Here is a 13,423-nt window from a genome sequence, read left to right as displayed (position 1 = left end):
GTACCATAGACCGTCTCGCAGTGTGGCAGGTGTAGATGATTGACTGAACCTTCACAGCAGTCTATTTCGTACAGGGGTCCTGCAGGCTGCATGTGACCCAAGCCATCCAAGAGATGGGTATCCCAGGAGATGATTCTGTACTGCACCTCCCCTTTCTCCTCCATCTCAAACACAATGTTGGTGATTTTACACTGGAACTGACCAGCATGAGGGCACAGAAAGCTGTAGGTCAGAAAACCCAGAATACAAACACATGTTGAATATCACAGCTAAACAGTTTGTGTTATGGTAAAAACTGTAATAAACAAATAGTACCTGTATGTAGACGTGGGCATGCCCTCTAAATGGATTTCTTTCATTTTAGGAATGAAAACTTTACTTTCTGTTGAGGCCTATTAAAGTGAATAACAGTAGATTAAAAAAGTACACTGGACTGGATTTTTCCATTTGCTGAACTCACATAAACTGAACTGTGAATGTATGTATATTTGTAACGCGGGATGGGAGGGTGTTGGGCGAACACACTTGTGTGTAATTTTTTCACAAGTTAGGATCAGAGTCAAATAAGCATAATGACTTTATAGCATTTTTAATAATTCTCTAATTTAAAATGGTGCATAAATATTGTCTCTTCATCATAAGTTGATATTTATGCTCATCTAACAACCTATAGCACTGCTAGCAATGTCAAATTTTCAGTTTCTATAGCTCTGATAAGAGATTTTTACAGTTTTCTTTCTTGCACTGACTCAGTAAAAGCACTGACTCATCTAATAGCAAATGTTTCTGAATGTAGAGTTCTGGGAGAGGTGCCCTCTTACTTACTTTGTTAAAAGTAATTCTTACATTTCCAGTGCCAGAGAGTTGTGTTGATGATGAGCAAGTGCCCATTGTAGAAGTCCCATTATCTTCAGAAATTTTCTCCGCTATATGAAATGCAAAAGCAAACAAAATACATTAATATTAATAATTTATTTCCAAGAGACAATTTGTTGCATTGTTCATCATCACCTGTTGGAATTAGCTATTTTAAATGTTCATGTAGGTATATCACATCTGTTATGAAGGGCTTATCTTGATGTGTGATATAGCCTCATGAACACCACCTTAATGGACACTTTTACCAACAGTCCTTACTGGGTACTATGGAGCACCATCTTTGAAAAAAAATCAGATACATTTCTAGCACTTTTTTGTCATTCAAACATTCAAACTGTTGGGGTGTTTTTGCCCCAATAGTTTCTAAGTTTTACACGCTCCCACAGCTCCTGTAGCCCATATTCTGTTCTTGTAGGCAAAGGTGAAACTGATTTAAAACTGAGTTTAAAAGTGCACATGATTGCTATTGATGAATTATTGGCTGATTGGTGACTGATGAGTGACATTTATCAGTTAACTATACATCTTATGTACTTTGGTTTTTATTTAATGTAACGGGGCCCTCCTTGACACTTCTCAAAGTTACAGGAACATCAACCACCAAGGGATGCACCGAGTCTCCTCTTCACTAGAAGGTCTGCTAGTGGGGGCTAAGTACCTGGCGCAGCTGCCCGAGAAAACTGCGCAGGCGCCTGAGGACAAGAGATGTGCCGCTCAGGCATTTACTGATATGATGGATGCATATTTTGGGAGGGAATCTGCCAGTTTAGTGGATGCAAGGCTGACCTGCCTAAGCAAGGACTTGGCTAGAGTCATCTAAGGAGAAGAGGCAGGAGGAGCTCAGTCAGAAGTTCTCTTTTGTGATTCACAGCCTTCTGCTAGCACCTGCATCGATGGCCCTACAAGGGAAAAACCCGACCCTCTACTCCAACCCTCTAATCCCAAAGGGTGCACATAGCTCCAGAGCCTGTGCACTCCTTCACAAGACCTCCAATAAGGTACAAGTGACATCTGGCATGCACCGCTCCAGAGTCTGTACGTCCCCCCGCAGGACCTCCAGGAAAGTGGAGGTGTCTATAGTACCAAAGGCCATGGCAGTCAGTTCATGGCAGTCAAATGACCTAACATTCCCTGTATTCTTCCCATTAGTGTTTCAGTTCCCATGCCTGTTGTTGCTCTATAATGGTTACTGTAATGGTTCCCTCCTCGACCCCTCCTCGTAAGCCCACATAGCCTCTCAGCACATGCCTTTTATGTTATATCGTCTTGTCAGTGTTTGTGTGTGTGTGTCTTCTCTCATTACCTTGCCCCCATCCTGTTAGTTACTCATTTGTATCATCAGTCACTTGTCAAAGCCCTTTTTAAGTTGTATATTTAAGTCCCTGTGTTGTCAGTAGTGTTTGTTGGTGTTTGACCCCATGCCATGCTTGTGAAGAAGTATTACCAGTTGTGCTGTTTGCAATGTCATTTAGTTTAGTGTAGTTTGTCCTTGTTGTTCATATTTTGTTTTGCTTCTGTTTTAATAAAAAGTATTTTTGTCAATGACAGAGACTTGCCTCAGCATCCTACTTCCTTGACACATCTCAACATTACATTCAATTTTAGATTCTAAACTATAAATTACTTACACATCGGTATTGTTGTCTCTTAGTTCAGTAATATTTTTGTTACAGTAGGAACCTGTATGAGGTACTAAAGTAAGCTTATTTAACTAAAATATACATATACATATATTTTATATATATATATATATATATATATATATATATATATATATATATATATATATATATATATATATATATATATATATAGTTAACCCTTCTATACTGAAGTGCTGTTATGGCTCTTGTAAGAAAAAGAATCACTGTTTATACCAGTCTTTGTTAGTGCTAAAATATTACATTAAAGCCAACTGAAGATTAAAATTCCATGCAGTAAATGTATGACCACTTCTACCTTGTTGACTTAGGGGCATGTGATTCTGCCTCCCAGGATGTAGCCCAGTTAAGAGATTGCGCCACTTGCCAGCTTGCATTTGGTTGGGTTGGCTGTCAACCCTGCATCAATGATTCTTTGTAGGACCATATCAACAGGCTGAATGTGTTTCAACCAGGTCATACTATAGATGACAATGTCGTTGATGTAAGCAATACAGAAGTCTTCAGTAGCCTTCAACAGTTCATCCATCTACCTCTGGAACATTGCTGTAACTTCATGCAGGCTGAAGGGCATGACTGAAATGTTATGAAGGCCACTGGGTGTATAGAAGACTGTCAACTGTCTGGCTGGTTGGCTTAATGTTACCCCACCAATACCCTTTGTATAGGTCTAAGGTCGTAAGAAACTTCACTTTCCGCAGGCTTTCAATTAACTCATCAGCTCACGGCATTGGGTAAAAAAGCTGAAACTGTGTTTAGAACCACAGGCCCTTGTCAGTCTTGGGGATGAGGACCACTCTTTGATGCTAAATCACCCCCAGTTCTAGAATCATCTCCACTATCTTCTTCAGGTTGGGGATCAGGCACCAGGGCACTCTGACATTCATTTGTCTGACTGCATCTGATATCAGCAGACGTAACTTATAAATGATTGTGATGTAAATTATGCTTGTTTTATCTTGCTCTTCTCTGAAGAACTTCAGTGGGATGAGTTCCTTTAGCCCCTTCTGTTGCTGTGGCTTGAGATGTGACAGGTTGAGTGGTGGACAGGTCCCTCCTCCCTCTTTGGCTTCTGTCCATGGTGTCAGCATATTAGTATGAAATGTTTGCTACTTTTTCGTCCTGTCTGGCAGTAGTACTTCAAATGACATCTGGCTGATTTGCTTGACAACTTCATTAGGCCCCAGCCACATGAAGCAAGCTAACAAGCAAGTATCTAACATGGGCAGGAAAACAAATGCTGTCACCCAGCATTAGCTCTCTGTCTCTTGCTGTTTTGTCATATTGCTCTTTCTCTCAATGATGGACCTTCTCATGCTCTCATGAACCTCCATCAAATTCATCATGTTTTCTTTCATCTTTAGCATGTGGAACAAGGACATTCGGTCTCTGATATTAATTTATTCTTCCCATGTTTCCTTCAAAACATCCAGTGGACAGCCCACTTTTCTTCCATAAAGGAGCTAACAGGTTCAAAACCTCATGAATGCATAAGGCACCTCTTGGTATTCAAAAACAAGTATGGGAGTCATATATTCTGATAATCACTAATTTCTGAAACAATCTATGTGAGCATACATTTCACTACTACCCATCATTTTGTGGTTGGTAGTAGTGATCCTGATTCCTATTATGCCTAATAAATCAGAAACTTCCTTAAATTGCTTAGATGTGAAGTTTATACCCTGGTCTATAAAAATTTCCCTTGGTATCTGTGAGGGAAAATGATGAATGCTTGCTTGAAAGAGGAAGTAAGAAATATGTAACCTTTGCTCTTGTCTTGACCAGTCAGCAAGAAAGGTGAATAGGGAAGTGATGGTGCAGTTAATGAAAAAGCAGAAGTATGACAGTTATCACAACAGCAACAGGGAGTAACAAACTGTTCTTAGCAGGAAAGAATGTTCAAGGAGGGTTGAGATGCTCGGCACCTGGTGTCACAAGATTAGCACATGAGAGAACAACAGGGAATGGTGGGGGTATATGAACTCATGAGAGAGAAGTGAGAGACTTCTTTCCCTCGATGCATAAGGGACAGAACCAACAAAGCTCACTCGTCGGCAAGTCTAGCTCGAGTCAAATGATTTTTCCTCCACAGTATCCACACCATAGAAATTAGCTGTATTAAAGTATTAACAAACGGGCATGTCTTCACTTTTCTCTGGGGAAAGGTTTACGGATATCATGTCGCCTAATCACAAATTACCAGGATATAGCAGTTTCTTCCCCTACTTCTTGGTAAAAGCCCTACTATATCCATGGTGATTTGTGAGCATGGTACATCCACAATAGGTAGGTTTATCATGGTCACTCTGATTTTCCCTGTGGTGCTGTTAACTGGCATTCTGGGCATGCACTATAGAACTCCATTACGTCAAGGTGTTGTGGCCAGTAAAACCGGTCTCCTCTTAGACTCATATATCATTTGAGAAGACATGACTAGTAGAGTGGATCAATAGCAATATGCCTATTTATTTATTTTTCTGTCGAGGACCAGGCCTCAAGCAATTCCCATTCTCTTCTTGATTTTACCTGGGTCACAATATTTACTATGTTGAGGTCAAATTTGTGTCCCTCATGGTCTTTGTGAATGGACATGAGAGATAGCAGGTTGTGTCTTTTAATAGCCAGGTAGTGCTCGTGTATTCTAGTTGACAATGTCCTTCCTGTTTATTCAATGTAATTCTTTTCACAGTTGTTGAATTGAAAGTTATAAATGACATTTGTCCTCCGACTTGGTTCTGCTTGTTCTTTTGTTTTGGACAAAATCTGCCTCAGAGTTGCTGTTTGTTTGTGAGCCACCACAATTCCATGTTGTCGTAGTAGTCTCACTGTCATTTCTGAAAGGTTTTGAACATAAGGAATGGTGACTTGCCCGGTTGTTGTCTCATCATTTGGGTTGTTTGTGTTCTTTGTAAGTATGCACCTCTGAATGAAACTGCGTGGATATCCATTTCTTGAGAAAACTCAAGAAGTGCAAGTGCTTTTATTCTTTCAACTTAGATTCTTGGGTATTTCAATGTGACTCCACTCTTCTAAATGTTCTAACGCAGTTCTGTTTATGACATTTTGGGTGATTGATTTTATGTAAACTGATGTTTGGAGTTCTCCACTCATGGTACTGGTGACCAGGACATCCAAGAATGATCATTTGTTTTCAGTTTCCATTGTAAACTGAATGTCTATGGAAATGGTATTGATTGACTTGAAGATTTGGTCGACTTGATTGCATTTAATTATCACAAATGTGTCATCGACGTAGTGCACCTATAACTTGGGATTAATTTGTAGAAGTTTCTCAAGTTTCTGCATTACCACTTCAGTGATTAGACAAGATATGGGAGATCCCATTAGTGATCCTTTAGGACAAATATCCACCAAGAGGACCGCTGACAACAGAAAGCATATGCAAGCTCCTCCAATTATGCCTAACCACCTACTTCAAATTTGACGGGGAAATCTATAGTGACCAGTATTCTTTAGGCCATTTATCACCGATTGAAGCCATTTGAGCAAATCCTTCAAACATGGTCAGGAAATGTTCTGTGGTGTTCACCATGCAGTGTATGTTGGTGTTTGTACTTCTTGCCACATTTATTCTCTCATTCGTTTGTTTATGCTTATAGCCTGAGAGTTTCATAGGATCTGTGTTTGTAATTTCCCTGCTAACTCTTCCCTCTCACTTTGCTTTTCACTTTGTTCCCACTTCTTGCATTTAAACAAACATAAACTCATTCATAGATCCATAGTTCATTCATACATCCATAGTTCTAAATCAAATTATTTTAAACTTTTGAAGAAACGTTTAAAAAGTATGCTATCAAGTGTAACAGCAAAAAGGAAAAGACAGTACACTGGTACTCATTAAAGTTGCACTATGTAAGATAGTTAAAGCATAGTGGAAGCTCTAGCCAAGGCTAGGTAAGGTTCCAAATGAAGAGTGTGTCAATGGTCAATTGGTTGTAATGGTATGCAAACTCTACTTGAAAATAACACTTAATCAAGATTAACTAGAGGAATTCAGAGCTTTGAAAGAGGAACTGAAAGAGCAAAATGAATGACTGTTTATGAACAAGTTATAGTTTTATATATTAATGATGCCAATTCCTTGTAAAAGATTCAGTCTTTACTGTGCATGTCTACTAGGGTAAACCTTAAATGTAACTGAACAGCTAACCCTTTGACCTTTAGTTATAACGAACCTTATAAACTTGGTTATAAACTTGGTTATAACTTGATTACTTTAAATAGATTTGGGCAGACAAATACAGAAAAGAAAAAATATAATTAACATTTATATCAGGGGATCTCAACCTTTTCCACTTCATGGCCCACCTGTTTATAAGTAGAAAGAATAATGGCCCACAAAAAAACAAAACTCAGCTTTTCGTGTAAAATAGTTTTTTTCTGTCAAAAAGCTGGCTATGTCAGCAATCCATTTTAGGCCATCATTCGTGTGCTGGTCTTTATGTAGTTTGTTTGCTGTGGTTTCTTCGATCATCTCACAGCACAAAACTATGGCAGCCAATTCCTCAGTGATTATAAAAAATTTCTTACTCCATGCAAAATGTTTGGTGATGATGCAGCTAGCTTTGAGGGTACACTTGAAATGTAACGTTATAGGAACAAATTGTTTGCTTTTGGAGCTGCAGTCCATCGCTTTTTCCTTCATCATCACATATGAACAGCTAAAATTAAGTGAATAAAGAAAACCTTCCTAAATATAAATGCATCAAACTCTACACACTTTATATTTCATGCCAATTTGTATGAAACCTTTTTGTATTGGTGCACTTTAAACACAAGAAAAATTACTTGTTATTGTTGATGAAGTAGAAGAAGAAGCAGTCTAGCCATGTCTCAATGTGAACAAGAAATATTCTTTTTCAAAACAAACTGTTTACATGTCCATGTTAAATTGTTAAACATGGTCTAGCTATTGTCATAATTGGCCACCCTCCTGGCATCCCTGTTTCCATGGTTTCTCTGTCATGTCTGCTTTCCTTTACTTCCTTGTTGTTCTGTTCCTTGGTTTCATTTTCTCTGCTACTCGTCTGTTGTTTCCATACCTGTCACACCTTCACCTGGTCCTCAATTCCAGTCTTTGTTCTGATTTATGCTTTTCATATGTTCACCTGTGTCTGGTTAGTCCTTAATTGTCTTCGTTGTTTAAGTCCTGTGTTTTGTTGACCTGCCCTAATCCCCCAGAACTAGTGAAAGTACTGTTATTGAGAACATTTCTTCAGGGTAAAGCACTAGAGTGGGCTGAGATAATACTCCAGCACAGAGCTCAAGAGGCTAGGACTGTGGAAGGTTTCTTCCAGTTGTTAACTGCAGGATTTGCTGAAACCTCACCTGTTCCTGTTCCCAGCATTCAGGGTTCTTCAGGTCCCCACCATGGAAGACGCCACTCAGCCTGCTCCTGATCCAGTTCCTGTTCCTGGCTTGAGAGATGCCGCCCATCCTGTTTCAGTTGCTGTTCCCAGGGTGAGAGACGCCACCCATCCTGATCCAGTTCCTGTTCCCGGTGTGAGAGATGCCGCCCGTCCTGTTCCCAGGTCAGTTCCTGTAGCTAAGAATCTGGACCTCCTGGACCTGCTGTTCCTGGTGTAGACTCTGTTCCAGGTGTAGAGGACACTGATCTGCCAGTCCATGTTTCCAGCACAGAGATTGTCACCCTGTCAGTTCCTGTTCATCCAGTGGACGAAGCCACTCTACCTGTCCCCACGCCTTGTGCCACGCCCATCCTTGTGGTTGCTCCTCCAGACTCCCCTATGGCCCTAATAGCTGCTTCTATTGTTTCCTCAGCTCCCGTTTTGCCTCATCCTGTTCCTGTTGTTGTTCATGTTCCTGTCCATAAATCTATGACATGGTTACCATGGTGAAGCTTGTTACGCTACCTTGTGGCATTAGTGTTCCCTTGCCCGTCCCAGTACCTGCACCCATGCCTATTGTCTATTTTGTTCCTGTGCCTGTCTCAGTTGCATTGGAAATACTTACCTCTGGCTCTGCTTCTATTTCTGTCCCCATTCCCATAGCTATACCTCTCCTCTCCTCTCTTGTCTCTGTACCCACCTCCTGTTCGGGCCATGTTACTGGTCCTACTCCTTTACCCATCCTACTTCTGTCCCTCAGTCTGTCCCAACACTGATACCTGTCTGTAGTTTAGCCCCAAGTCTCATATATATCTCTGGTCTTGTCACGTTCCGGGACCACAGTCCTGCCCCATCTCCAGTGCCTGTCTGTAGTCCTGTCCCTGCATCTGTCCCTACTACTTTGTTTACTCCTTGTGTCCCTCAGGTTTCTGTGTCCAGATCAGCTTCCTCAATGTCCTCTGGTTCTGTTTCCTGTCCTGGTTCAGTCCTTCATCTGATTGGGTCTTCTGTGTTTTGTCCAATCCTCAATACATATTGTTTGCCTCATCTTCATGTTCTAGGTCTGTGTCTGGTGTTTGTTCTTTATCATGTGTCATTCCCGGTCCCAGATCCTTGCATCACCCGTGATCCTGTGGCCGTTCCTCGCCTTACTTCGTCTCCATACCGGCTCTATGATACAAACCTGGGCCCTTCTCCTCACCTTGCCTGAGAATCAGCTTCACCTGTTATCCAGTGACCTGCTTTTGTCCATCATGTTGCCCCTGTTGTATTGACTGTGGCCGTTCCTATTTTTCCCTTGTTTCTACCCCTGTGCCCATCTGTGTGTCCATTCTATTTATTATAGAATAAATAAATAAAATGTCTTTCAGAGTTGAATGAAAAGCCTCAAACAGGATAATACTAATACTCCAAAGACACAAAAGCATTTTTGAATACAATACAAAAAATAAAAATCAAATAAATGCAGTAAATGTGTACCTAAAAAATTAAGAACTAACACATAGATTGTAAACCCATAAATTAAGAGAATTCCTGACCTCATACCACAATTCCTGTATCTGCAGACAGACCCACAAACATGGAAAGAATTATAATAACATTTGCACAAATTTGAATTCATCCTATGCCTAGATTCTGTAGCAATAAAAAGCTGGTGAAAAATTTAGAATTGCCTCTCCCAAACTAAGTTACTTGCTGTAATATGAGTGGGCTGTTCACATATAGGTTAACTCCGCAGTCTGATAAATCAGTGGCAGAACCAAACTCCTCTCCCCACAACCTTTTAGTTATAGAATACACATTATTCACACTGGCATTGCAGAACTCAATGTACAACCTTTTCATTACAAATTGTACTTCTTTTGTGGCCTTTAAAGCAGCTCAACGGGAGAGACAGTAAAGCCGTTAGCAGCTTTAACTTTGCTCATACGAAACTTTTGCTTCTGAAGAAATACTTGGGAATATTAAACTTACTTCTGATCTGCTGAAACAAGAGGATATCACCACCCTGCACTATATCACCAACTACCCTTGTACCTTTGAGCTTCTAATCAATAGGCCCAGAGGGGAAAAAGCAAAGGCGCTTCATAAAAGGGGCCTGAATGAGCCCATGAGAGTGGGTGTTATGGTACGCTGGCACTCACCCAGAGGGACACACCCACTGACATACACATACACACACACACACACACACACACAAAATAACCACACCTACCTTGTCCATAATCCGCCGATTATTGATCACCATCACCTGTGCCTTGGTTGTGTTTATTCATTTAAGTCCACAGCTTCCTACATCCAGACGTGCACATTGCTATCAACTACAACGTATATTGATGTCATTGAGCGAGCTAGACTGCGCAAATCCTAGAGTTGAGCTTCATAATGCAGCTGCAGATATTTTATATGAGGCCCGTTTAGTTACTCACAAGAGAATATGGTTAGTATCATATTCTTTGGGATTTAATTATTTGTTGAGGAGACTCGTCCTCCACCAGGAAGCTGCATATTCCATGGCAAGCAACAGCAAGCAAAAAAGAATATCCAACTTTCTTCTCAAGTAATGTTAATGTTTCAAAAAACAAATCAAAAGCATATATTCTCAAATGTGTTTGTCATGTTATGACCCTGCCCCCTCCTCAAACATCTAGGTGTGCGTGTGTTCGTCTGTGTTGCCACGGCCTCTTGTGTCATCCACCTGTTCCGTGTTATGTGTAATCGTCTTGGGTGTATATATGTCTTGTGTCTCATCGTACATGTGTTGGTGTTTGAGATGTGCATAGTGTTTGAGCTTTGTTGTATGTTTTGCCTGTTTGTAAAAATAAAAGTGAGTTTCATCGTGCCTCATCTTTGCATCATGTTTATCCTCGCATTGTCACAGAAAAACCAACCGCAGAAGGATGCCTGGGAAGGGACAGAAGAAAGGGAAGAAGGGAAACAAACGTGCTTCCACAGCTTATGCAGGGAAGCCCCCTGTGTTCTTGGGTACCCTCTGGACTCCCACAATAGGGGAGCATGGCCCAGTTGTGTGTGGTTCAGGTGCGGAAGAAGGGGAGTCACATATAATTACATCATACTACCAGGACTGGTATAACGATTTCCATTCCTCGGAGTAGGATGATGTGGACTCCTACAATACCACTGAGAGTTCTGCAGTGGAGGAGGGACCTGCTGGATGGTTTTGGGGGGGTCCTGGGCAGGACTCCACTGGGTCCTATGAAGACCAGCCTGACCAGAAGACCGGTATGCAGAGGCGGACTCCACTGGGTCCTATTTGGGCCTTGCAGAGGGCTACGTGGAGTATGGAGAGAAAAGGGGGTGCAGTGATGTCACTCTGGAGTTGGACAAGGGGTCCGATCACGAGGAGGACCCATTGATGAAGGTGGAGGAGGTATCTAAGGGGAAACCTTCCCCTCCGAATGATGTCACGAGCTCAAAGGAAGATGAGCCCCCAGAACCCAAGGCTCTGACCGTACCAAGGAGCTCTGGAGCAAGCAAGCAGCCCCAGGTGACTGCCAGAGCACAGGCGCCAACACCTAAGACTACGGGAGGAAAAAAGGCAGCGGCACCAGAGACTGCTCCTCAAATAAGCAACACAGCCGGGACGATCCCCTACGTGCATGTGCCAGGGCCAGGACAGCCAACACAAACCGAGCCAGCAATGAACACTCCCCCCGCAGGCTGTATGGCATCCGACCCAGCCGACAGCTGGGGTTCCCCCACTCTTCCCAGGACTATTTAATATGTGTGGTGTAGTGCCTGTCCCTGTCACCGTGCCTGTCCCCATTACCTTTAATATGCCAATCACTTTGTTCCCTTCTGCGTCTATGTCAATCCACGTTAGTGTTTACGTTCCTGGATCTGTCATCGTACTATTCCCGGTACTTCCCACCACACTCCTACTCACGCTGGCCCATGGCGGACTGCCTGGTCCTCTGGCCTCGCTGTTTGGCATTGGTCTAGGGTTCGCAGCCCGTTAGGCTGGCACGCTGGGAGTCATGCCCTTGAGGGGGAGGGCTCTGTCACGTTATGGCCCCACCCCCTCCTCAAATGTCTAGGTGTGTGTGTGTTCGTCTGTGTTGCCATGCCCTCTTGTATCGTCCACCTATTCCGTGTTATGTGTAATCGTCTTGGGTGTATATATGTCTCCTGTGTCGTAATACGTGTGTTGGTGTTTGAGATGTGCATCGCATTTGAGCTTTGTTGTACATTTTGCATGTTTGTCAAATTAAAAGTGTGTTTCATCATGCCTCGTCCCCGCATCCTGCTTATCTTTGCATCGTCACAATATTACAGGGGACAAGGATGAAAAACAACAGTGTCTTATGAAGGGTTTTGTTGAATAGTGTAAGGAGAACTACCTACAATGCAAATGTCAGTAAGACAAAAGAACTGGTAGTGAACTTTAAAAGGAGCATCTTACCACCACCATCCATCTCTATCAATCGTACGGCGGTAGAACTGGCATACAGAGGTAGAGCTTGTGGACTCTTACAGTGATACACTCTTTAAAAAGAGCCAGCATAGTATTTCTTATTTATGCATGAGTAGAAATGCCTTTTTAGTCTGGTGGAATTGATTGCCTATATTAAATAAATTTGTTTCTAATTACCTCATGCCGGGAAATTGCACTCCCAACCACCGCGGTCAAGTTATCCACACTTTAAACATAATGCTACACTGTAAAAAATGTCTGTGAAATTAACAGTAAAATGCTGTAAAATCATGACATTTAAAAGTGGAAATAGAAACGCAACGAAACTGTCACAGAACGCTCACCTCCCGTGAGGCACGTGGTTTAGCCAGCCACGTGCAGTAGGAGGACTTTCGTTTGTGGCCACGCCTGCACACACCTGTACTTCGTTTTGTCTGTGTGTATTTAAACTCACGTCAGGGTTTGCGGCGTTGTTGGTCATTGAAGACCTAATGTCTAAGTGTAACGTAACGTATTCTTGTGTATCGTGTTTGTTCAAATGTCAAATCGTTTATCTTTTGTAATACGTGTGAGTGCCGCTGTCATTTATGTAATAAATGTTCGTCCCTGTCGAGGAAGTCTGTGCGTCCTGCCCCATGCTCTGCGGCAGTGCGGCACTCGGGCCACTATACGTTACAGAATGACCAACCACCACAGGACGCCTAATCCCTCGGCAAAGAACGGACTTCCTAGCAGGAGGTGCGTGGACACCCTCTGCACTGCCACCTGGATCCCAGGATATTGGGGAGAGGACCGTGATCGCTGTCTGTGTCTTCTCCGGAGGCAGAGTGGAACACCCCCAGGATTGTTAATTTTCAAGGAAGCATATGTTAAAAGAAGAATATTTATTTATAGAATCTACTGACTGCGGTAGCTTAAACTCAAATAAAACCTGTTATACAAAGAGCAATACAACACAGCTAAAATTCTATCCTGACAATGTTGTTTACAAAGAATATGTACAAACGCAATACAATTGTCTTCATATGAAAGGTTAAATCAGGTGATGTGTCTGGGTAGAACTGAGCGGACCTATA

The sequence above is a fragment of the Electrophorus electricus genome, chromosome 6 (genome assembly GCF_013358815.1).
Source record: "Electrophorus electricus isolate fEleEle1 chromosome 6, fEleEle1.pri, whole genome shotgun sequence".
Lineage (NCBI taxonomy): Eukaryota > Metazoa > Chordata > Actinopteri > Gymnotiformes > Gymnotidae > Electrophorus > Electrophorus electricus.
Note: the sequence above shows the minus strand (reverse complement) of the source record.